The sequence below is a fragment of the Stegastes partitus genome, unplaced genomic scaffold (assembly GCF_000690725.1).
Source record: "Stegastes partitus isolate 25-593 unplaced genomic scaffold, Stegastes_partitus-1.0.2 Scaffold702, whole genome shotgun sequence".
NCBI lineage: Eukaryota > Metazoa > Chordata > Actinopteri > Pomacentridae > Stegastes > Stegastes partitus.
This window is the reverse complement of record NW_007578433.1, coordinates 33,317-60,330: the sequence shown is the minus strand read 5'-3', so window position 1 is coordinate 60,330 and position 27,014 is coordinate 33,317. Positions and strand designations below refer to the sequence as shown.

The 27,014-nt window shown below is 43.5% G+C and overlaps 1 pseudogene; it reads left to right on the top strand.

The window, feature by feature from the left end:
* The window catches only part of LOC103363934 (insulin receptor-like), a 93,976-nt pseudogene that overhangs the window by 33,766 nt on the left and 33,196 nt on the right, over positions 1 to 27,014 (top strand).

Here is a 27,014-nt window from a genome sequence, read left to right as displayed (position 1 = left end):
GGAAAAGGTTTTTTTTTTCACTTCTGGAAAAAGAAATGGTGCCTCTATGAGGTATAGATGTTCTGCTTCTTGCATTTTTATTTGTTTTCATGCTTATTTTCGGTTCGGTGGTTAGCATTGTTGCCTCGCAGCTAGAAGGTCGCCGGTTCGTGTCCCGGTGAGGACACCCGGGATCTTTCTGCATGTTCTCCCCGTGCAGCGTGGGTTCTCTCCGGGTTCTCCGGCTTCCTCCCACAGTCCAGAAACATGCTGAGGTTAATTGGTGATTCTAAATTGTCTGTAGGTGTGAATGTGAGTGTGCTTGGTTGTCTGTCTCTAAGTGTAGCCCTGTGATAGACTGGTTACCTGTCCAGGTGAACCTGCCTTCACCTTGAGTCAGCTGGGATAGACTCCAGCCCCTCATGTGAGGATTAAGGATTAAGGTGTAGCGATGATGGATGGATGCTTATTTCCTGCCTGCAGTTCAGCTGAAAAGTCGCTGAATTTTTGCTGCATGACTGTTGGTTGCAGCCAAGTCACTGATGACTCACCAAGTGCATCGAGAAGTGCAGAATTTTTTGTTTTTTACAGAATCTGGTTCGAGCAAAGGCTTTATTTTTTGGCAAATTTTTTAAATGAGACCAAAGTGATTTGGTTTCCCATTCAGACGTCATGTTACAGACGAGTAGTTCAAGGACTGTAGGAAAGTTTAAAATCCAACAGTTCCTTCTGTTTTTACAGTCTCTATCTGGAGAAAAGATTCTTTGGGGTTCAGAGGGTTAACAAGCAGCTTTATTGTCACCAAATTAAAAGAAAAACGTTGACATTTATGCAAAGCGTGTGAAATAAATCCCTCTGTATCGACCTGCTGTTATCACGCCGCTCCACAGACGCACATCATGACAATATGCATCGGCCATTTATTTCATTTTTTTTTTCCTCCCAGAAATCAATTGAGGCGAACTGATGTTTTCATCCCGAACGGTTTATGTAATGATTTCTGGCCTCCGAATATAAGCAGCCAGGGGTCGAGCTCGCGCCACGCCCTCCGATTAGCGTTCATTGACTGGAGCATCGTGGGCAAGCCGTCTGTAATTATAGGCTCGGTCGGGATCCGCTTGATGTGTGAAATGACTCAACTGCATTGTTGAGTCAGAGAGCTGCACACTCAAAGGTAGGCATTATGGGAAAAAAAAAACACAAAACAAAACATTGCAATGACCAAAAAAAAAAAGTGGGTTAGAATGAGAGATAAACAGCATCGTACTCGCTTTTGTTAGAAGTTGCGCACATTTTCTCTCTTTTTAGTAAAAGCAGGGCCGTGTTGGTCTGCCAGCGCCGCTCGCTCTCTTCCTCTCCCACCATAAACACAGAGAACGTCTTCTATTGTGAGACGCGCACACAGAATGCTTATTATTTTTTTTCCGAGGCGATTATAGTCCTGTGTTGTTGTTTTTTCTTCCTCCAGCGTTCGGAGCATAACAACCTTCTGCCGCGCTCCGGCGTCGGCACGTAGAACGCTGCCTCCTCGGCTGAACCCGGACGTGGAGCTCTTTGCGTCTCAGTGATGTTTACGGCATTTTGATTATTAGGGTCAAACTACGATGTGAAGCATCGTAACGGAGGGACGCTAACAGTTAGGCACCTCAGGTTTTTAATGTGGGTCTTGAAAAACTTTCTGTAAATTCAGATTTGAGGGGCGTTGGCTGGCTCCACATATCCTCAGGTAGAAATATTGGTTATCAACACGGTAACGGAGGCTTCATTTGACTGTTTTTCTGCACAAAATGGACCGATACTGGGCCACCTACTTCAACCCGAGGAGCAGGTTGTTTTAATGCGAGTGGAAAACTGTTAATCTTGAGAGTTCATATATTTATTTTACCACTCAGGGACTCTTAAACCTGCACAGTTCACACATTTAAACACGTGTTTCGCTCTGTTCCTCTGGTTTTTGGCTAAATTGACGTTTTTGATTTAATATTCTCTGTGATAAATACCAGTAGACTGATGGTTTGTCTGCTATCAGCTGGAATCGAGACCAAACGTGAACCTGTATTTATGCATTTTCTGCACCACGTGTAGGTGTTTGTGGTGCCATCAGCTGCAGTGCTAACATACAAGCTGCAGATAAAACTGTTTTTAAAATCCCAAACTCTGAGCAGAGCCTCCTCCTGAGCCGTTTAGCTGTGCAGCATCAGTTGCCATGGCGATCTAGCAGGTTAACAGACCTTCGTTGGATTAAAAAACTCTGACTTTAGGCTTCTTGCTTCGTACTGCGCTCCTCGCTGATGTTTGGTTCCACGTTCATCAAACAGAAAATCAGGTTTTCGGGCTAAAATCCGTCGCTTCTACTCCTGATCTCAAACTTATGAATGAACCTTTATTGACTTTTGATGCGTGCGGCGGCGGCGGTGGCGGCACACATCCTCTCGGAAGCTTTGTTTGCTGCCATGAATCATGAGTTGGCTGAAGCAATATGTACGATTCAGAAACGGCGGTAACTTTGGCCTATTGAATGCAAGTAAACTTGAACCTTTGCTGGGATGTGACACCGTTTTTTTTTGTTTTTTTTTTCTCTTCTCTTCTTTCTCTCCAATCACTTTTCATGCATATTCACGGTCACAGCGTTGGTGCCAAATTGTCCCTGAACAACCTTTTTACTCTTGGACCTGATTTGGGGGAACAAACATTAACCAGCCATTAAAGAAAAAAGGAAAAAAAAAAGGAAGGCAGACAAACAGAGGAGTGTGTGCCGTACGTCAGAGCCGTGTTCAGGCCTCCTGTGCTGCAGATATGTGTCGGTGGGGGGAGGCAGGTATGACGCTGCGCTCCGTGTAACGTGAGGTTTAGTCGAGAGCCATTTCTAGAACATGATGCAACGGCCGGCTGCTCGGCTGCTGCCTGTGTGGGCCACGCATGGGGATGATATGTGTACACTTCCTGTAAATGTTTGCAAGTGTTTGTGTGTGTTTGATATACTGTACGTGCGGACGCTGTTGGAAGTGAGAACTGCAGCTCCTCGTTTTAAAGCAGCCGGACTCTAGTTTCTGCTGCTGCTTTTCTCTATTAATATATAAAATAAAGTGCTGCAGTGTTAGCAGTTAGCTGGTGTCACTGTGAGCAACACAAAGCTCAGTGAAAGCAGCACAACCACGTTAGAAATCATAAAAAAGAAAATAAGAAAAACTAAAGTTTAATTTCTTTGGTTGTTAATTTTGCAAAACTTTTACAAACCTTGGATGAACATGTGCAGCATTTTTGAGAAACTGTGGCTCCACACAGTGTAGATATTTAACTGCTTAGATTTTTAATATGTTTCTACACAGCATGCAGTTCATCTGAGAAGTCAGAGAATTTTTGTCACATAACAAATTCCTTTTTTTTTAAAGCTAATTTTTGATTTCAAGCTAAATTTCCTGATGGATCATGACGGTACAGATGAGTAGTTCATGGAATGTCGGAAATTTGAAAATCTGACAAGACTGACATAGGAATTCAGAAAAAAAACAAGCATTTGAGTTGCCACAGATGTTATATATTCTAGAAAAAGAAATGCTGGTTCTATGTAGTATGTACAGTTTTAATTTGCTTCTGTACTCGTCTGCTATCTGCTCGGTTAAACACCGCCTGCAGTTCATCCGAGAAGTCCCAGAATTTTTTGTCACGTAGCTGCTGGCCGTAGCAGAGTCACTGACGGCTTCACGGTTGTGCAAAGGAGTGTAGAATTTTTTGTTTTTTGCAGAATGCGGTTCGAGCAAAATATTTTTTTTCTTTAAAGCTAATTTTTGATTTCAAACGACGAATCATGACGGTACAAACGAGTAGTTTAAGGAACGTTGGAAAGTTGAAAATCCAACTGACGTGGGAATAAGGAAAAAAAACAAACATTTGAGTTCCCACAGGTGTTGTACAGTCTAGAAAAAGACATTCTGGTTCTATGTAGTGTAAATATTTGACTAATTCCAGTTTTAATATGCTTCTGTACTTGCGTGCGATGCAGCCGATCAGTTCCTGAGTTTTTGTCATGTGACCGTTGATCGCTGTCGTGGCTTCACGGTCGTGGTGAGGAGTAGAAAATATTTAGTTTTTCTCAGAATCTGCTTATTGCAAACAGTTTTTGTTGATTTTTAAACCAATTTTGATTAAATATCCTGATTTTTAGCTCAGATTTTGGTCGTTTTTCCTGAAGTCACACATGATCAGTGTCAGGATCCAGTGACTCTTCCTGCTTTCACACCTTCTTGCTCTGATAAATGATGCAAATTTCGGGTTCGAGCGGCTTAACGTCATGCAGCCGTGGATCTGCCGCCTGTTGCAGCTCCGGCGGTCGGCCTCGGTGAGAAGCTTCGCGGCGCAACACGTGCTGCACGGCGGCGCGAGGAAACGATCGCATCTTTAATTAGAGCTCCTTGTGAATGAAAACTCACAGTTTACAAACTTAGACGCCGTCGTGCACATGTGCGCGGAGACGCGGGTGCAGGGCGGGGGAACATTAGATGGGGCATTAAAGTTTATGTGTGAGTGGAAACTGTGGGGTTGTTTTTGTTGTGTTTTTATGGGGTTCCAGTTGCCTTAGGTAAGAGCCAGGGGAGAGCCTGCATTCCTCTGATCTCACACTGCTCCTTACAAGCAGGAAAACCGCCGTGTGCATGTGAGCGTGCACGTGCAAGTGTGTGTACACGAGGACTTGTCACTTTTAACTGTGCGAGGCCCTTAAGTAACTTGTTGGCAATCCAAACAGCGGGTATGAGATCTGACATTCATTGCCCGCCGCTGTTTTCTCAGTTTTGCGTCTGAGTGTGTGTGTGTGTGTGTGTGTGCGTGTGTGTGTGTGTGCGAGCGGTTTGTGTGTATGAGCGTAACTGTATATTTACAACTCTGTGCAGGTTTCCATTCAGATGTGGGGATCCAGTACAGTAGTCGGTTTTTGTCAAGTGCAGGCTGCAATTTTCTCGGCTTTTACAAGCTGTCACCAGTCACTGGGACGTCGCGGCCTGATTGGATGTGGCTGGCAGCGCCGCGGCCCAACGCGCTCGTGTTTTCACTTGTTGCCGAATGCGAACGCGTCCGCAGCCGAAGAACCTGAGTTTGACAGTCGAGGAGTTCAGGGACCGTCCATCCTGTCGGCTCTGGTCCTCGAGCAGGCCGACGTTAGCAATGAACAACAAGGTTTGTCTCAGACTTCCAGGATACCAGAGGAAAGGTGCTGGAAAGTATCCTGGATTTCTCCTTGACCTTAGTTTATTTTAATCCGTTTCCTTTTCCACACTTAAGCACCGATATTGTCCCAGAAAACATCTGAGAAAGCACCAGAGACACAGTTTGTTCTACAATTTCACATCGATTGCAAACTAAAACCTCCATGACAATGAGATTTAAATGCACTAAGAACAGATTAGAGACCAGATTAATGATGATCACCGATAATGACACTAACAGTAGCTAAAGTTTGTTGCTTCCAGCTGTCTGAAGGAGTTTCTCCTCTAAATTTAATTAAACACCTGCAGCATTAAACAACTGCAGAATCGCCTCCAAAGCAAAAGAGTTGGACACATTTGGAACAACGGATAAACAGCATAAATGATCCCGGACATGGAGACAGGATGGATCCCAAACCTTTCAATCTTTAAAACACCTGAAGCCTCTAATCATGACCTTCTTAGTTTTTCACTTGTGTCGACTGAATTGTCTGTCTTTTTTTGACTTTTTGGGTTTTAGCAGGAGGTGAAAAGTTACCACAGCGATAACTGGCTCATGGCAGCCAAGCGTTCATAGCGACTTTGCTTTTTGATCCTTCGATGTCGGCTCTTCCTTTCATTGTGAAGCAGAACTCACCAAGCGTCGGATTGTTCACCCACTAACAGGGAACGTGAGCTGGGTTTAGACCGTCGTGAGACAGGCAGGTTAGTTTTACTGATAATGTGTTGTTGCAATAGTAATCCTGCCCAGTACATTTCCTCTAATGATAAGGGGCGCTGGTTCTCCCTCCTGTCTCCTCCTGTTATTAGTCGTTGTCTCTTTATGTTTCTTGGACGGGATGTAACTGTAAATGTAATTTCTCTGTAAAGGGATCAATAAAGGATTAGCTTATCTTATCTTATCTTATCTTATCGTATCGTATCGTATATCCCACTCTGTGGTCGACCCTACATGCAGATGTCCCTCAAAAATATAAATATATAAAGAATTATTCTCAGGTAAAAGTCGGGACTGTAAGACATGTTGGGCTCTGATGTTCAAATATCAGATTTTAAGAAAAAGAAGAATGTGATCATGTGTCATAGATCTCTGTCTGTAAATGCGACGAGGTGGCGTCCAGGGTGAGCGGACGTCACAAACAACAGTGTGTGCCGACGAAAATATTTGCTGAGGGAAGAACAAAGTCAGTAGGTCGATGAAATAGGAGGATGTGTGTTAATAGATTGAACATTTCCCGAAAAGTTTGGAGAATAAGCGAGCGAGAGTTTCCAGACGAGACAGTTGGAAACACAAGCTGCAGAGAAAGCATGGGTGGAAGTCGGGTTGATATTCGCAGATGAGAAAGAAGCGAGAGAATGGAGGCAAACAGTGGATCTCTTGTTTAGATAAGGTCTATCTGCTGCACACTGTGTTCGGCAGCAGCAGCAGCAGCAGCAGCAGCCGTCAGTCCTCTGCTTGCACAACTCGTGCACACGAAAACAGACTCGCATAACCGGGAGGAGGAAAAGCTTTTCAGGTCAAGGTTCAGCCTGCCTACGCCTACCAGCTTTGTTGTTTGCTGCGATTGTTTTCAGGAACCGCCGCTTCGTGTCTCGGTGACAAAAACCACAGAAGAGTTTAAAAAGAGAGAGAGGAGCCGCTCAGAGTGACACCTGTGAGATCGACAGGTTGAATCTCTGATGGCGTTGATCTCGGCTGGTTCTGTGGTTCTGAGGCGTGGTGCAGCTTTCATGGACAGAATAATTCAGATGTTGGCTTTGTAAACCCCTTTCTGACCATGTTGGCTTCACTTTTCCTGTAATTTTATTAGCTCAAATTTTCTGTATCACTTTCAATGCAGCAGAAGTCTGAATTGCATCAACGACAAAGTACTTGAAGTGATTTAGGGAAAACTTTTTCCAGATTTTAGCATCAGTGTTGGTCCAGAAAGCTCCAAAAACAAGCAAATCACGTTTTTGTGCAGTTTCACATCATGCAGAAGCTGAAATGTGCATAAAAATATCACTTTTATTTTATGATGAAGACAGAAACTAACAGCAAAGATTATCGGGATTCACTGGGAATTTTTATTTTATTAAACTTTATTTTGATTATTTAAACTTTGTTAAGATTTCTAAAAACATAATTTGGATTTAATTAAACTTCATTTGGAATAAATTTGATCTTTATTTTACTTTATTTTGATTGAATGAAACTTTTTTTTTAGTTATTGAAACTTTTTTAGATAAAGTTAATTTAATTTTTCAACCTTATTTTGATATAAAAACTTTTTTTAAAATTTAATGTATTTTATTTCTATTTTATTAAACTTTGTTAGAATTTATTAAAACATGAATCTGATTTAATTAAGCTTCATTTGGAACAAATTCTATCTTTAGTGTATTTTTAAATTTGATTTCCATTAAACTTTTTTTTGTTACTTCAAGCTTCTTTTTTTTTTTTAACTCCATTAATATAATTAAAATTTTTATTTTTATTCAACGTTATTTTAATGAATTATATTTTCAATTTATTGTATTTTATTTTATTTTTTAATTTAATTAAACTTTATTTTGGTTTATTTAAACTTCATTTAAATTTATTTCAGCTTTTTATTGATTTAATTTAATTTTGTTTTTGCATTGTACCACAGAACAGTGTCACTCCCTCGATCCTGATTCGGTATCTTGTGTACGTATTTGACTCAACGCGACCCGTAGACTTGTGTTTTCGTCTCAGCTCGTACCCTCGCGGTCCGTCGTCTCGAGTGGAAACTTAGCTCAGCGACGTTTCCGTCAGCGTTTTATTTCTCATGCTATCAGATGAGCGTGGACACGACGAGGAGGCCGGCGGGGGAAGAGAACGGGCCGGACAGAGCAAAACAAACAGAGCAAAACAAACATGGCGGAGCTTTTCAAGTGTGGCTCCCAGGTACACACACACACACACACACACACACACACACACACACACACACACACACACACACACGTACGTACGTTTGCCAGGGTGGCGAGTGTCCAAGTTAAAGGAGGCTAAACAGAGAAAGAAGATGACAGCATTAAGGACGGAGGCTCAGTGGAGCGAGCGCTTTGGCCTCTTCTCTGCTTCAGCCACCAACAAACAAACAAAAACACTTTGGCTCTTAATTGGGCTGTAAAAGTGTCTCTTCTTCCAGACTCGCTGCCCTCGTCTTCTTCTTCTTCTTCTTCTGCTTGTTTCCAATAAAAGAGGTTTTCACGAAGCTTAATTAAGCGTTTAACACAAAGCAGAAAACACAAAGCAGCAGACCGTGTGAGGGTTTATTTTTTAACTGTTTATTATTGACCCAAAAGTTTCTGTTTCTGCAAAATCGAGCGTCCTGTTCACGACTAATACACGGTGAGGTTACTCCTTATTTATAGTACATCATGTACGTAGGACTGATATTGTAATAATAAGAATAATAATAAAAAACTTGAGCTACTAAGAGCTTTACAATAAAATAAAATGCTAGTTAATGAAGTTCATACTTACATTTTAACACAAATAATAATAAAACAAGACAATATATGAATGACACGAAGCAGGTTTATCATATCCAGGATAAATGTTCTTTATCTTACTTCACTAAACTGAACCAGCTGCTTATCAACTCTGTACGTCCACCAGAGTTTCTGATTCTTTCCAAGTCTGCATTTACACCAATAATGCATTTTTAATATGTAATACAGGCTGCAAACGGCATAAAAGTAATTAAAGAAAAGCTGCAAACACGCTGCAGACTGCATGAATGTTTGAGCTGATCAATATCTCCGTCCCGTAAGTTGCTTAGTTTCTTATTCGAGATTCAGCTACAGCAAAATAACAAACAGAAAAGCGTCAAATTATTTAAAGAATGAATCAATAAAACTGTGTTCATGGTGACGTGGAGGATGAATACCTTTTTTTTTGGCTTCATTCTTGTTGATTTTAAGCAGTTTTGGGAGCAAATAACGAACAAATATACAAAAAAATAATAATGCAGATCTTACAGTGTTAACATTATATTGCTCTATAGAGGCCTGTAGGACAGTGAGATGCTCTGAAGCACAGTGAGCTCCACTGGATGATGCTGTTTTAAATCATATTTAAATACATGTTGATCTGGTGTGAGGTTAGGAGGTCAGTTACAACGGAGATGTTCCAGGTAAGAAACTAAAAAAACAAATTATCCTCAGGGACAAAGAGGTAAAGAGGTTTATATATAATCTATTAGGAGTTTCTTCTCTTGTTATTCCACCATTAAAACCATTTCTACCCGAATATGATCCTCTGTGAACGTGCAACAGATAAAGTAAACGCCAACTGTCCCGCTCTGCAGGACTCTGATTTTGCATTGTGCGTCCTTAAACGCTTCGTTAGTTTGCCGATCACCTGCCCGGACTCCGTGATCAGCAGCTACCCAGAGAGGAGGAAATGTAAATATGCAACAAACACCCAGAGGCCATGTTTATCTCACTGCATCTTTTAAAAAAAATAAAAAATGCAACCGAGCGATGGCGGCCTGCAGCCTTCGGGCCGCCTGAACTTTGACACAGATGCTTTTGCGGCGAGAAGCAGCTCGAGCTGGAAACGCTATCCTTGTCCGGATTTAACTCTGCCGCCTGGAAGTGCGAGCTTGTTTTACAGTTAACTAAATAGCTGTGGAAGCATGTTTGTGGAATGCGTGCAGCTTCAGGTAAAGAGACGTTGCTGAGGGTAGAGCTGCGAAATCACCTCCGACGTTCGTAGTTTGGGTGTTTTTCTAGACGCTACGATCACAGTAATCGTTCAGGACGACGCCGTGAGTTGAGGAGTCGATGTTCGTCAGTTGTGGGGTAAACTAACAATGATCTCAAAATGATCACAACTTTAAAATTATTTAAGAAAATCTACAAAATAAGACGATAATGTGGAACAATGGGGGGTTTTCTGAAAAGGTTTCAAGCAAACAGGAAACAGTGAGATACGAGATGTTCGGACACGTGGCGGGTAGACGTTAACGTGTCAAACTGTTTTATAAACCTCTTTTTTAGGATACTGTAGCACGACTGAAACACGTGAGATATAAGCCGACAGTTTCTGTGTGAGAACTTCTGGGCCTCTACTAACTGTGTCCGTTGGCGTTTTTTAATTCGACACCTTGACTTCGTCTCTTAAAGTTCACGGGGAGGTTTTTAGATGCAGGAGGACGTACGATTGACGTTACAGGTTCCTTCGTCTGGCTGTCTTTTGGAAACTTTCACTTATATTGCAGAATCCAGTTTGTGCTTCGTGGCGGTATTCAACGTCAGTATTCGACAAGTTAAAGTTTTTCAGGAGCTTCAAGAGGTCGCGGTCTCTGGTTTGCAAAAAGTAGCCGAAACCTCGACTTTTTATGCAAAAGAGACGCAGCCAAGTGCGACGCTTCAGCTCTTTAAACGCTACCAGAATGCACTGCACGGCTATCCACTCACCTCGCGTTCAGAGCCACATGTATTGTCTTTTTGTTTCCCAAACTTGCACCGTTTGCATGCAATTCGTCGTAATATTGCGCCTTAAACTTTGACCTTTGGTGACCTCTCAACTCAGCAGTTCGAGCTTGTTTATACTGACGTAACTGTGCAGAGGATTGTGGGTCAGAATGTCCAGAGAAGCAGACGCGGTACGACATCCTGGTGTTTTTGTCATACCACATTCAGACGTACTAAATCTTTCTCCGGCGCGTGTTTGTAGAAAACAACTGGAAAGCATCGAAATGACGGATCTTATTATTCTTATTATTCTTATTATTTTATCATCTCCAGATTTCTCTTTGTGTTTTATGACCTGCTACTTTCATTTTACGGCACCTTTGTGTTGCTTTGTGCATAAATAAACTCTGACGTGTGCTAATTGCACTTACAGCAGCTCTGATGATCAGATTTGCAATTCCAAATTTGTGATTTTTTCTTTTTTTTGCAGCACTTCTCAAGCTGCTCCTCCTGCGACTCTCCTTCATTCAAGCAGGAAAACACTTAAATGATTGTATTTGAATTCCCCTTTTTTCCGCCGCGGCTCTCGAGTGACTTTAATTGCAGCCGATGCGATCCCGATCGAGACACGAACGGCAGAAAGAGCACGTTTGTTCTCATCTCGTTTATAGACTCAGGCGGGCTCGTCTTTGACGCTTTGTGATAGTTAAAGCTTTTCCGCGGTGGCTTTCCTTACATCAACACTCACTCGCCGGCGTTTGAATTACCATGAATATCTTATGAGGGACAAGGAGTGAGAGGAAGAGACAAAAAAAAACGAAAGAGAGGAGGAAGGAAGGGTAGAAACAGAGACAGATGGAGAGGGAGAGGTAGTAATCACGCTCTTGTGTTTTCCTTCCCGGCAGCTTGCATCCTTGTTAACAAATCCAAATTAACTTTGATAAGCTGGCAGCAGTCATGTATGTGTCTGTGCGCGCGCCTCCGTCGGTGCGGTAGAAGGCAGGCAGCGCTAGCCCAGCGCTAGCCCAGCGCTCCGGGGGATCTGGAAAACCATCGCTCCTCCAGCTCATCAATGGACTGGCACTCCCACATCCTGCTCTGCGCAAACACACTGTTACAACAAACACACATGCACCACTCGGCTTTTCTGCACACAAGCGCCGCTGACACGGCCGCCCACTTCTCTTAAAAGGAGACAGGCTGCTCGTAGAGATGGAAGTGGCCCACAGTGAGCAGAGAACGGGGGCTTCTGAGGACAACAGCATGCTGGAACAAGATGTTTGGCTACTCTCGCCGCAGAAGGAACGAGGCATTCCTTATGTCTCCTGCTTCTTTTGCGTTTCTTAATATTTCTTCGGCCTCCTGTCGAGAGGGAGTCTTATATTTCGATTTGCTTTGTTCGTGTGATGCGTTGTTTCGCTGCGCAGGAAAGCGTGTTGGCAGGCGAGCGGTTGCTGCAGCTCGAGCTGTCTGAAAGGACTTCCTCATTACTTCCCGCCTTTGTCCAAAGTACTTCCTACCGCTGAGCTGTACGAGCGGGCCCTGGGGGGAAGGAGCTGGCGGGCCGAACAGACTCGGGGTAGGGAGGGTTATTTACATGTGAGGAACACAAAAAAAAAAGAAAGAAAAGCAAAGTTAGATGAATGGATCACAGCTCTCCGGATCCGTTTAACACAAACTCTTGACAGTGAATGTTTATTTCATGAATCGTTTTGCAAGCCTGCAGCTAATGCGAACCACCGGGCTGTGAACCAGAGTGTCAGAAATCAGATTACAGGCGGCTGAGAGGTGAGCGGTGAGGATTGCATAAAGTGTTTGTGTATGAGGGAGGAAAATAACACGACCCTCCCTCGGGTCGAGGGAAGGGGATTGTTTTCAGGTGTTTGGCCGGATCAGGTGACGGCCCTGCTTCGAGTTCCTCTCGCAACACACACGCACACACACACACACACACACACACACATTAGTACTTGTGTTTTTGTGGGGACGCTCATTGACATTAAGCGTCTTTAGGCCCTTCGCCCAAACCTTAAACCTCGCAGCCGAAACTGAACCCTAAAACCAAATCGTAACCCTCAAGCAGCTCGTTAACGGACACAAGAAATATCCTCAGCTCTGATTGGTTCCTCACAAACACGCACACGGTGAAATCACATTCTGATCAACAGTGGTGTTAGTAATGCGCCAGCGTGACCCGGCGCTGACTTGTCAGCTGACAATTACAAGCAGTCCCAACATAGTAACAAGGAATTCAGGTACAATACTGATGTGTATTTATGCAACCTGAAGCCTCCAAATGGGCGCCGTGACGCTGAACTAACAGGCATCAGCTCCAGACTTGTGATTGGATTTGATAAAATCCTGTTCATGTGGAGCATTAATTCATATTTCTGCGTACAAACACAGATTGTCTGCAGGCTGTCGTGTCTTGACTCCTCAACCTCCACTTTCTTTACTCTCTGATTTACAGCCGTGATTGAACCCAGTTTGCTGCCTTTCTGAACTCTTGTGGATTTTTAGCTTCTCCATCTGGTCTCACTGGTTTTCGGGAAAATAAGCGTGACAGTTGAATTTATGATTTGCATTCCTAAAGTAAGAGTTTCCCCCTTTTTTTTTCTTCTTCTTCTCCAGTGTGTTTATCGTCATTACAACATTTGCTATCATGGATGTTATTTCACTGATAAACTGCTGAGTGAACCTGTAGGACGGCACATTATCATCAGAACCTGGGATGAGGCATTAACATGCTGCAGGAGTCTGGGTTTCTCAAAACCTGCCACGAGGGCTTGTTTATCTACGTTTCTGAGTCCAGGATGTGATCTTGACATCCACAACACATTAGCAGCATTCTCCAAAACCCTGAGCTTAACCAAAATACTTTTGCCCATGCAGAGATGTTCAAGAGAGGACCTGAGGAACACATGCAGGCGGTGCAACAGATTAGCAGTTTAAGCTCATATCTTGTGTTGAATTTTTCGAAACTGTGGTTCTAAAATGTGTCATAAATGAGATGCTATAGCTTTACAAGAAGTCTTACAGTTACACGTTATGTTATGTGCATACAGCTCTTATTTCAGAACATCCAGATAAATGGTTTGGCAATTAGCATTAAGATTGAACCTTTAAATGAGTAAAGAAAATGATAAAACTCATGCACTCATCATATCTCCATGTCAGGGATAATTTATAATGTTATAATTACGTTACCAGCGCTGCATAAATAACCCTTTTGTTTGATGCTCATCAGAATCCTGCAGCTGTTTAATAAACTCAGAGGAAATCGTCCTAAACAGCTGGAAGCAACAAGCTAAACTTCACCTCCTTTTATCGTCTTGTAGGGGTAAAAAAAACAGATTACATTCATGATCAGTGAGTAGTATTTAACCCTCAGCTCTGGAGAACGCTCTGTTCTCAAACAGAGCGAATGCAGCCTCCACCTGTGCATCATTAACTCGCTGTAAATCGAACTCTGCTGCTTCAGTGGAGCAGAGAAGCTCCGTCTATGCTCATGCATACGTAATCTCGAAGCTAAACGCGGTCTGTAACCACAGCTACTAGTCGGCGCTGCGCTCGGGGTGTGTGCGGTGGCGATGCTCCGTCAGGTTCCAGGAATTTCACGGGTGGCTTTGAGGTGGCGCAGCGGCTCTGCTGAGGGCGTCGGGGAGATGTTTGGACGTTTGAGATGCTCAAGAATTCAGTTGTTACGTCACCGTCTTGGGAAAGCGGTGTTTCCCACAAGCGGAGGGAGCGTTTGCGGGTGTCGTGTGGGAGCTCGCGCTCACCTGACCCCCTTCACAGGACTTCAGCCAGTCATTGTTATGTCGTTCATGACTTAACGGCCCCTTTGGTCACCGGTTCGGTCCAGCAGAAACAGTCAGAGCGGTTCCAATCTCCAAAACATGTGTGTGACTAAAGGAAACTCTCAAAACTCAGCGCTGGGAATTAACTTTCTTTTCTGAGCCGAACTTGTTTATCCTCATCTGACCTCCCCATCCTTGAAGTTCGATCCAAACCGAACTGTTTCCACGTAATTCTGTCCAGACTCAGATCGTTCTCGTTACCGAGTGTCGTGTCCTTGACTTTAAAGAAATGGCTCTTTTCCTAGAACCGTCTAACAGGTTTGTCTCAGGGCTAGAAACCCCCCACGGTGTCCTCCGGGGAGTCCAGGCCTCCCCAGAATGTGTTAAACGTCCTGGAAAGGAGAATGTGTTTGAGTTAGCGGGAGCTCGAAGTGACCAGCTCCCCCCCGTGCCGGCTGAAATGGTGCAGTCCACAGAATCTTTGTCTATTTAAGGCGATACTTGTGACACCTAAATCTGGGGTGAGGGGTGGGCGCGGTGGGCAACCGCAGGGCAGCATTGTTGGGAGAATGTGACCACGGGGTGAACGGCGAGGTCAGAGGTGAGGAAGTAGAGGATTAGGGAGGAGAAGAGGTGGGTCAGGAACCACCGAGAGTACAGGAAAACACACATATACAGACACATGTTCACAGACATAGATCCACAAACAATGTAGACGGCTGTTTGGGTTCAGTTATTTTTTATTCAGGACTACTTTGCACATATAATGGCCAAACATAGACCTCTATGTGCACCAGCATTCGTTTCCTATCACTGAGTCCATGTCACCGTTTGGTCTAAATGTCCAAAAACTGGATCCTTATCTTGCCAAACTTGCCACACATCGAATCCTACTGATGTTAGAGGGCTCTGAAGTTGGTGAAATGTCGCCCAAAGACTGGAAATATAATCACAGGAACTTTTTGGGGCCATAAAACCTGCCTGGTTTGAACATTTGGCGCCTTTTTCCATTTTTAAATGCCGATAATTATTCATTATTGTCATTTTGGATATATTTTTTTCAAGATTATTTTGGACATTTTTGCGTCATTTTGGACGGGTTTAAGTCAAAATAGCCCAAAAACTATAACCACGACAAATTCAACTCGTGTTAAAGGCGTCAAAAGTTGGTGAACGGTCGACCAAAGGCTGCATTTTTAGTAGGAAACATGGATCCATCCATATATATATATATATATATATACACTTATAGGAACTTTCTTGGGCCTTCTTTGAAAAAGTTTACTCCAATAAATAATTGCAAAATTGGCCTTGGTTGGTTGGTAAATTTCACTGCTGTGGGAGTTACATTTCTGGAGATATTGAACCATTAAAATGATTTCTCTGGTAAGGTGTTTTTTTTGGATGGCGAAATTACAAAAGTTCCCAGATCTGAAAACACATAAAATTCTTAAACTGACCCTATTTTGCTGTAACATAATGGTGATGTGGACTCATTGGTAGGACCTCAGAAGCTGTGGGTGTGTATAGAGAGTTATATATTGTCATTATATGTGTATAAGTTACAGGTGACTTTCACGTTGTCTCCTTGTTATTAGAAATATGGTCCAAAGACGGTATTTTAAGGAGGTAATATGGATAGAATAATATATGCTTTTTGGAGTCCTAATACCACTTTGGTGTGACAAGTTGGTCCTTTTTTTTTTGTTTTACATTTTCAAGGGCCAATGTTAAAAAAGTGGTCCTCTGCTGGAGTCAATCAGTCATTTAGATCCACTGGAAACTATTTTGTCCATGATCTCAACAGATTTCATGGCTGTAGGAGTTCGATTTCCGCACATATTGAACCTTTAAAATGACTTTCCAGCTAAGAGGGTAAAAAGAAATTAAAAAAAAAAAATCTGAAAATTCAGTCCAAAACGCTTTATTGAACTTAATCCTTAGCCTTAGTTAAGAAAGTGTCGCACCATATAATCTGAATTCTGCAGCTCCTGGGGAAAGCTGCAGCGTTAAATAAAGAAATCTCGTCAGTACAACGTGGTATCATGAAGCACCAAACTGAGTTTCTCCTTCACACTAAAAGCCTCAGAGGTCATAACCTCCTCTGACCTGAACGTCTTCTTTTGACTTTTGCTCCGTCGGATCTAACGAGGAAGAAGTTTGTTTACGCCAAAGCAACAACAGCCGGTGACGTCTAACTTTCACATCTGAGTAAGTTGCCGATAGTCCGATAAACGTCGGTGCCGACGGCTTGTGTTCGCGCCGTCATGCGTTGATAAAGAAAGTATGAAGATATGAAACTGGGTTTAGGTAGTAAACAAGGACACCGGGTCACAGGATGAGGCCGGCGACGCAGAACGCTTCAACTGTTTGTTTTTGTCTCCTTTTAATCAGCTGTTTTTTTAGCTGAAGCACAATCTGAGCAACATGTAAAGCATCCAGACTAACACTAAACCTGAGTGTGTTTACATGCATTAGCAGCAGAGGTGTGATTCTATTTACAATATGCTGTCATTTATATTTCAGTTTGCAAATTAAAACACTGACTGAAAGTCTCGTTTCAGCTGAGAGTGAACCCAGCGTGGTTTCATGAACTCTCACCGTTTCAGGAAACACGTTCTGTGACTTTCTATTTAAACATGACACACATGAGGTTGTAATTACTGATTTAATCGGACGCTCGTCTTTGTTTACCTTCACAAGCTCTTGTGATAATAATAAAATCAAGCCTGCTTCATTTAATATGCAGAGATGTTGTTAAAAACACAGTTTAAGCGCTTTTATTTCAGACTCTACATCACGTGTGATATAAAATCTGGATAAACAGCACCTGATCCGTCCTGTCTCCATGTCAGGGATCATTTATAATTCTAAGTATTTATTAAAGTTGCAGACACAGTTGTGCACAAATGTTTTGTTTGATGGATGCTGCTGCTGTCTGATGCTGCAGATATTCAACAAACTCAGAGGAAAAACTCCTACAAACAGCAACAAACTAAACTTCCATCCTTGATTCCTCACTGACGATCATCGTTACAACTTATGCTCTCACGGTTTTTTGTTTAACTGCTGGTTAACCGATGAGCCGTGCACACAGTTATCAGAAACCAGGAGACGGTGTTTACATGCAGCAGGATCCTGGTTCAAGTAAAGTGCTGCAGACACATCTGGGTTTCTGACTCCAGATTTCTTCCTCATCTGTCTTGTTTTCAGAACTCATTCAATGTTTGGCCTCAAAAGTCGCTTCACTCTCTTCCTGGCAGCTCGAGCCCTAACATATATTTGCAAAACAGTTATTTAAATCCTCTGATAGTCCGTCTTTGTTTGCCTAAATGTGTGGACAGCGGAGTGGAGTTGTGAGGCTGCAGTAAAAATGGCTCCTCCGGTGTGGCTGTGGAGGGAAAGTGGACGGGACTGCACTTCCCTTCAACTCCTCCCGACTCTCCGACGGCCTCGCTGCCCTCGTCAGGAATGAAAGCGGGTTAATAATTTTCCCCGACATGGCCGGGACGTCTGCTCTGCGTGGAGGAGAAGAAACGAAGGAGGAGGAGGAGGAGGAGGAATGGTTTTCCCTGTTTTCTCTCCACCTCATGCGAAGGATCCTCCCTCCTCTCTCCCTCCCTGCTGCCTTTCTTCTCCTCTCTGTCCCTTCGCTTTGTGCTCTCTCTCTCTCTCTCTCTCTCTCTCTCTCTCTCCCCCCTTCTTCCTTCCCCTTCCTTCCACGCTGTGGTATGCAGACATGCAGGAATTTCTGGGCCTCAAAATGATAGACCAAACTTGTCAGCCCTGGCTCCTGTTGCTAAAGATGGACGCCTCGGCAGTGTGCGCGCCTCCCATTGGTGCGCGTCTGAGTTACTCCTCGCCCGATTGGCCGCGGCGCGTTTCTCCCACAGTTCATGTGTTGCTGGCGAGAAGTGTAGATTTCAGTTTTCTTGTTTGTCTAAGAAGCAGCTTCGTCTCGGAGACCGCTTCGCTTTCTCTGCTGCTCGGTTCAGCGTGTGAACGAGGGGCGTGTCGCTGACTGGGCTCAGGTGAACGTAGAACACAGATGCATGACTGTAGGACGTGGATGGACGGGTCTGGAGCTCATCTCACTTTTGCTTTTTTTGGTTTAATGTATAACGTGTCAGAAAGCGGTGAATCGTGAAGCCCAACGTAGCTGCATGTGTTAAAGAAAATGTAATAATAAGATCATTCTGAGCAGGATTCTTCTGGACTTTGATGCTTTTGATGATATAAACATTTAGTCTTGATGTGGTTTAAATACATCATTTAATCACCGGTGCTTTAATGACAGCCTTTATGTCTCTTTATGGCTTTTCTTGTTATTTTCTGCTCCTCCTCTTTACATTTTTCCTCATTTTTCACTTCAATATAAAATCCTGCACCTTCATGGAAACAGCACAAATAAATAAAACATTTCTTTGATTATTTATTTTACAAAAATTGAAAGCTAATACAATACTAGGAAAGAATGTGGCGACTCTACATATGATCGATATTTTGCTGTTTATTTTTTTTTAATCGTCATCTCCTACTTTGCGTACACACAGCCTGCAGTTCAGCCGAAAAATCTCAAAATTTTCCCAGCGTGACCGTCGATCGTAGCAGAAGTGTTCATGGCTTCACAATTGCGCGAAAGAGTGCAGAATATTTCGTTTTTTACAGAATGTACTTTGGGTAAACGGTATATTTTTGGCGAATTTTTAAATAAGACGTAGAAATAAATGATTTAGTTAAATTGGATTTGATGTCCTGATGGGACGTGAGATTGCAGATGAAGAGGTTGAGGAGTGTGAAAAAGTTAAAAATACAACAATTTACAGTTTCTGTGTGATAAAAGGTGTAGTTTTGCCAGTTTGTATAGAGACAACACACCTTTCACGTCTCTTTGTGGGATTTTTTTCGATCAAACTTTTGATTTTTGGCGAAGTAAGATTCGATAAAAGTGAAATACACCCAAAGTGAAGCAGTGACCTCATACATCAGACTGTCATGACATAAGTGATTAAGTGTTGAAACCTGGAGGTAGTTTTGTGGCGCTGAGCTCCAATCAGATTCCTCCGAGCATGGAGGATGCCGCTGAGCGAGGCCCGTAGCTCGTCCTTTAAATAGCCCGTGAACTGGTGAGCTAGTGTTTGTGTGTGTGTGTCGCCAGGCAGAGTGACGTCCGGCCCGGCTAATATTTAGCGTTCCTCGGCTGCTCTCTGCGGCGGCGCTGCTCTGGGCCTTGTGATGCCATTGTTGCAGCTAAAAAAGGTTGTGCTGTGCCGCTGCGCTGGCGGCCTGTCAGCCAGACGCTCTGCACACACATGACACAGATGACTCCTCCGGCTATGTTTTGCTGGTATTTTGGATGAACTGCGGTGCACCTGTGTTGCTATCCACCCATATATCATGTGACTGCTCCTTGTGCGATTCGTATCTTGACAGAGATGGAGTGGAATGAGGATTTTTTTTTTCTCTCTTCTCTTCTTTTCCCGTGGGGGGAATTTTGCCATCATGTGCCGTCAGTTTTCCACTTTTAGTTTTGCCTTGTGTGCTCAACATCTGACCTACACAAGTCTGAATTTAGGTTAATGAGATCAAGCGGAACCACAGTATTTCTGGTATGCGGACAGGAAGTGTGCGACCCGGCGGAGCTCGTATCAATCACGAGGGAGGAGCGGCGGACATCAGCACGACAACAACACCAGTCCGTCCGTCCGTCTGCCGGCCGGCTTCAGTCCAACCCAGAACACAAACCACCATTTTGGAGCTGCAGTTTCCTCTCAGTGCTTCTAGAATAAGAAAAACACACACACACACTCCCCAGTGAATCCTTCTTCAGCTGCTGTTCACACACACAGCGACTGTAGGAAGCGGAAGATGAAACTCAAACTGTTTGAACACCATTTTTTTTTTTTTTATGACACATCCGATAACGAATGGCTTCGCTTGTCACCCACATAAAACTGAAGCCGCCCCCCCGGGAGGAATCCTGGTGTGAGTCCCCCTTATCGGCCACCATCTCCCTTCCTGCCTGCGCCGACGATGCAGGCACCGACTGGAAGCAGAGCGGCGCCCCTCTGGCCAACTCCATTAAACTAATTGGCAGCGGGGGCTTGTGGGTAAACGGAGCTCGGGGTGGATGTCTGCGAACCTTCAGGCTGCAGCTAGAGACGATTTCGCTGATAAATCGACTAATTTAAACAACGGTTCTTCCTCCAAAGAAGCGAAATGACCATTTAAGTGCGTTTTATTGTGACAAAGTGCAGAAATAGCAGCAAAGATTTACACACAGCCGTCGAATTAAACCGCTCAAAAATAAATAAAAGTGCATTTCGGTGCGACGCGTAATTGATGAAACTTTAGTTTTTGCGCAGATCAAAGTGAAATTAATGTCGCTGATTAAATATTCTCCGTGATAAATTTGCGTTCTCTCAGCAGCAGCGTAGAAGTGACCGAGCAGCGAAGTCGGACCACAAATAAAAGCACGTTTCTGCATTTTCTGCAAACTGAATGCACGAAGGATCCCACAGCGACACATACCGGCTTCGATTTAAACTCTAAGCAGAGCCTCCCTACAGAGCAGGTTAGCGGTGCAGCATCTGTTACCATGGTAATGCAGCAGGTTAAAACAGTTAACTCAGTTAATAGGACACCCCTGTGATCAGACACAACAGAAAATGATGAAAAAAGCAGGGAAAACGCAATTAAAATGGAATTTGAAACAGTTTTTACCCCTAATATTTAATTTTTTGGGGTAAAAACAAGCCAAAAATAACACTTGAGGGTCTTAATGCCAACATTTACACTCATAAGGCTGCTTTCATAGTGCTAATTATAATCTTTTTTTACTGGAGGGTGCTTTGACGCGACAGCTGTTGTCTAAAATTTACAGTAAAAAAACTGTTTTATCTTATTTATATGTCAGTTTAGGATCATATTTATTTATTTGTCCATGTTGACATTTTGTTTTATTGTAAAGCACCTTGTAGCTGAACTTCTGGAAGCTGCTACACAAATAAAGTGATTATTATTATTAGTACTAGTTGTCCTAGAAGTTGTATTTTTCTGTTTGCTCATGAACAGAACTTCCCTGAAATCATTATAAACCTTTGTCCTTTTTTATTTTGCCCATTAAAATCTAAAATCTTAACTTTGTGGTGTTTTATGGTAAAAAGTGTTTCTTAAATTCAAGCAGAGGAAGCGATGGCGGTGCTGATGAATCAATGGATCGACGTGTGAATGAGAGGATGTGATGGAGTGTGCGTGACCCCTCTCGGCTCTGCTCGCCGCTGATGGACGGGCGGATGCGGGGAACAGCTTGGATGACAAACTGGGCTCCCGGTCCTCTTTGCCTGGACGTATGTCTGTAGGAGGGCCTGTCTGGCGCTGCGTATCTCCATACTGCGGACAGAATGTGTAGATTGAGACAGATGCTTCGGTCTCTTTGTCTCATGTGCGCCGGCGACAGAGATGAACGAGCCAATAGCGCTTTTCCGGGCTGCAGAGAAACAGCCGCTCGGCCTCCGTCGGCTGACCGATGCTGCTTATTGGCCGTCGGATCGTCTTCTGACTGCCTCCGATGTGACTAATTAGCACGGCTTTATATTTTTGCTTCACATATTTTGTCACACTGGAGATTTAATTTGATAAAAATGTGACAGTTTTGCTCTGATTGTGTTTAATTTCTGTTTTCATTCTAACTTTAACATCTAAACTAGGGCTGGGCCGTATCATACTGTGCACGGTAATACCGGTGTCATGCTGGGGGATGATGTAAAATTGAAATATCGTGATAAAATTTGAGTGTTTTCGTTCGGTCTAATGCACATGGAGCGAGAAGCATGGTGATGACCGAGGAGGAGAGCGAGTGCATCGACCGACCCAGTAGGACCCGGGTATCGGAATAATTAGTCGTTGTGGTGGAGTCCAGATAGCAAGTTTGTTTTGAGATCTGAATATTCGCCCGCCACCTGGACAAGAAATTGTTCTTTTATTTTTATTTGCACCACTAAAGTTGTGCAGTTTTGAAGTATTTTGTCCAGCGTCAGTTATCTCGTTATCGCAAATTTTCTAATTTATATTGTGATAAATGTTTTTGGCCGTATCGTCCTCCCCTAATCTAAACTACACATAATCAGACAGGAGTGGAAATGAAGAAGTCTGGATCAATTAATCACCGTTTGGTCAAATCAACAATATATTAACCAGGTTGGATGTATTCTGATGTTGATCATTGATGAGGCTGCTGTGAAACTGTAAAATAAAAAGAAAAGCAGCATTATTACTGAAGCGTCAGACTGTAGTTGATTGATTTAGATAATTAGTGTCTCGGCCTGTATTTTTACTCACTTTTGGCTCATTTTTTAAGTCCTGCACCTCTTCGGGAGCAACACAACCATGACTAGGAGTAGATTAGTTTGGCAAAGTTATAATGCCACAAATCATAATCATCATTCGTTGGTAATTTATTTTACAAAGTCAACATGTGCAGCATTTTGTCAGGAGCCCACAGGTGTTACCGACACCAGAGTAACTGGTGTCTCTGCGTGCTGAAGGTATTTTTTCTCCTCAGATTTACAGTTTGTTCTGTAAATACCTCCTGAACACATCCTGCAGTTCAACCGACAAGTCTCTGATTTCTTGTCACCGTTGGTTCCACCTGTGCCGCTAACGGCTTCTCGGTTTGGCCAGGAAGGGCAGAATTTTTACTTTTTTGCAGTAAATGATTTATTTTTTGTGATTTGTTTTGAATGAAACCTGCAGAATAGAATGAAATATCTCAACCTGAGGCTTGGATATTTACAGTTTCCGGCTCTGATAAATGGCCTATATATTTGTGTGTTCAGAGGTTTAACGTGGGGATGGAGCGATGCAGAAATAATTCATCTTTTTTTCCTCCTTTGTGAACGGGAGCGTCGGCTCTACAGGCTGTCAACAGGTCTGTCAGTGAACGCTTCCTTATTCCGGGAGCCGGTCGCGGCTGCTGATAGCATCAATCACCGATACCTGTTTACTGTCTCCTGTTAACCGCTCTTCCCTCCACCGCCCAGACTCTCCCTCCTGCGCTGATTTAATTTAGTCCTCATTCTACTTTTTACAATCTCGTTACGGAGACACACACACACACACACACACACACACAGCTGTTTACCTCTGCCCATCCAATGTTCTGCGGAGAATCACATCTGTCGTGCAGCCGTGTTGTGGTGCCGACTCACATTTAGACGCCGACCGCACGGACTGGGCTTCGCTGAAGACTCGCTGAGGCAGGTTGTTTTGTGATTTCAGGAAAGTGAAAACGGCGACGGGATCGACGCTTCGTCACGCGGCGTCTGCAAACGTGTGAGATTTGGATTTGAGACGCTGCCGTTGTGCGAGCGTCGCACCTGAACGTTGCTCCTCGGAGCTGCACAACCTGGAGTAACAACTGTAGAGTAGCCAGAGGAGCTGCAGGCGGCCTGGTTTTGTTTTAGCTTTTTTTCTAAGCTGCTTTCCTTATGTTGGTTTTGGCAGCAAAAAAAATCTTCTTCTGTCTTTAGTTGTTTGCGAGATGAGTTCAAATCCTCCGTGTGTGTCTGCGTGTTGGATCGATGAACGCAATGTTACGCACACGCTCAGTTAAATCACGCAAATGAATTAATGATCATTATCTGTAGAAGCTGTAAAAATATCTGCTCATAGTTCAGCTGAGTTTTGTGGAGTTGCCACGAGCTGCACTTACATAAATAACTAAAACTATCTGCGTCATGTTCAGCCTTCATCTCTTCATCCTTCTTCTAAACATCTGACGTATTGAAAACGCTGCGAGCCCGAGATGTTCTCATTTAACTCTCTGAACCCTGAAACACACCTGAACAGATCTGACAGACGTGGAGGAAGGAGAAATTCTAGTATTTGTTAGAGCCAGAAACTATAAAAACTAAATAAAATGTCAGACTTTGAACTTCCTGACTGTCCTTAAACTATTCATATGTGGCATTAAATCAGGATTTTTCATCCAAATCATTTTATTCGTCATGTCTCATTAAAAAAAGTCATTTATAAACCACTTGCTTTAACCAGATCCTGTGAAAAACAAAAAATTCTGCCTCCTTTGCCGCAACTGTGACTAATAATAATACCTCAGCTGTGACCAACAGTCATGTGACAATAATTCAGGGACTGTGTGGATGAACTGCAGGCAGTGTTCACAGAAACCAGGTTTAAATATAAGTAGTACAATAGCTCTAGTATGGAGAGGAGACATTCTTTTGGGGGGGAATGTTGTCCATATATAATCCAAGTTTTGTCAATGTTTGCAAAATAATTTTTGCAAAATAAAAAGTTGCATTTTCCTCTTTTTTTTCTGTTTTATGACTTCATAACTTTGCGGGAAGCCGTTTCTGAGTTCTCTCTTCTTCTAGCTTTGAGGTGCAGGACTGAAAAATGGGCTTCAGAGTGACTTTCAGGCACTTTTTCTATCGGTGAGAGTGGAATTTATGAGACAAATATGGAGTCGTGATAACCTCATGAAGGCGACTTGTGCTGTGGAGAATGACGCTGACGTTAAAACCGGCGTTTAGCAAGAAGAGAGAGGAGAGGTTAGGAGATTCTGAATTTAAAAAAACTGAGGTTGTGAGCTGAGCTGTCGTGTTTGTTTTTTTATGTATTTTTTGGGCTTTTGCCTTTATTTTAGAGCAGTAGAGAGAGACAGGAAAGGGGGGGAGAGACCTGCAGCAAAGCGTCGTGAGCGGGAGTCGAACCCACGACCGCCTCCTCGGGGCCTGTAGCCGTGTTCATGGGTCGGCCGCTCAGCTCGGTCATGTGTTTTAATGGACGCTTTACAGAGAACAGGCTGTGTTCATGTGCGATTTGCATTGCAGCTTTGTGGAGCGTGACGGGAGAAGACGGTTTTTAGAAATTCATCTTTATTCATTAGTGCAATGCAGAGTAAAAATGAAGATATTAAAGTTTCACTGTTGAATTTCAGTTAATATTTTCCATTTTCCTCCTCAGTGTAAATCACACAGGTAGAGTTTTCCCCTTCGTCTCGCTCCCTGTTTACCTCGTCTCGCTGAAAGCCTTTTCTCTTTGTGTGCCACCCACTCGCTGTTCGAGGGGCCTCCGCTGACAACACCTGCGCCCCCCAAGGATCAGCGGGGCCCCCTCGGTCCCCTGACGCTCCTTCCCCCTCCTCATGCATGTGCTCCTCGTTCTTTTGTCCCGTGCCCCGGTGTACATGCATTATGAATACATGCATGCACTCGCACATGTATGACGACACCATGCAAGCGGGTCCTCCTTTGTGGCGGGACCATTCTCCTGCAGCAGCCGCCCGCTGCGTAAATCCCAGAGCCGGGGTTTGTTTTCCAGTCAGGCCCCTGAAGGGACGCCATGTGCCTGAACCTCCATCTGTACTTTCTTACTTTATAAATCCACATTTTACAGCCTGCGATAGGAGGTTTTAAACCGTTATCTTAACCTATAGCGAGCAGCGTTATCGATTCAGCGTGTTAATAATTAATGGGTAATCGATTATTAATTCAACCTATTAAATATATATTAACCAAGCAGATGACGAGGAACAAACACGTCAGAAGATGTGTTTTGCAGCAGCTGTAGCGCCCGCTCAGCCTCTTACTGTTTAATAAGACGCGTTTCTCAGTATTTTTCAACACCAACATCAAGGTTTCTGAAGAATGATCTGAGTTTCTTTTTCCAAAGTCAGTTCAATCAAAATGTTTGAAAGATCCAGTTTGGAATAACAACTAACCAGCTCAGGCGACGCAGATTTCCTGGTTCACTCAGCTGAGTAGCTTCTGCAACAGACGCATAAAAAACAGAACTTATTATCTGAACTTCATTTGTTTTCCTGCAGGATTTTTAGAACAAACAACAGGCCGCCATGACAGAGACTTCTGTAGCGGTTAATGACTTCCGACTTGAGTAAACCAGTAAAGAAAACTGTTTAAACTGTGCCTCCCTATTATCAATCCATCCATCCATCCATCCGTCATCTCTACACCTTAATCCTCATTGGGGTCATGGGGGGCTGGAGTCTATCCCAGCTGACTCAGGGTGAAGGCAGGTTCACCTGGACAGGTAACCAGTCTATCACAGGGCTACACTTAGAGACAGACAACCAAGCACACTCACATTCACACCTACGGACAATTTACAATCACCAATTAACCTCAACATGTTTCTGGACTGTGGGAGGAAGCCGGAGAACCCGGAGAGAACCCACGCTGCACGGGGAGAACATGCAAACCCATGTGTTGACAGAGTTGTCTTTCACCGTGGACACATGTTGAACAGCAGCTAGGTGACATTAGCCAGGAGCTGTGTCCTAGCAGACTTTGTCAGAAGACATTAACCTCCACAGAAGTCTTCGTCATGGTGCCCGTTGCTCGCTAAAACCCCCACAATGCTCTCTGCTTGCCGACATCGAACTTCCTGTTGTCGGAGCGACTTGCTACAGTTTTAAACGAGCTGCAGTCTTTTAACGTCAAGAGGCTCCACCTGTTGGTGCAGCCAGGTACTGCAGCTGATCTACAGTCTGACACGTGTTTCCGTCTTCTGCTGCATCGGTTAATCCGGTGATAACTGGTTTAATCATCGGTTTTATTTG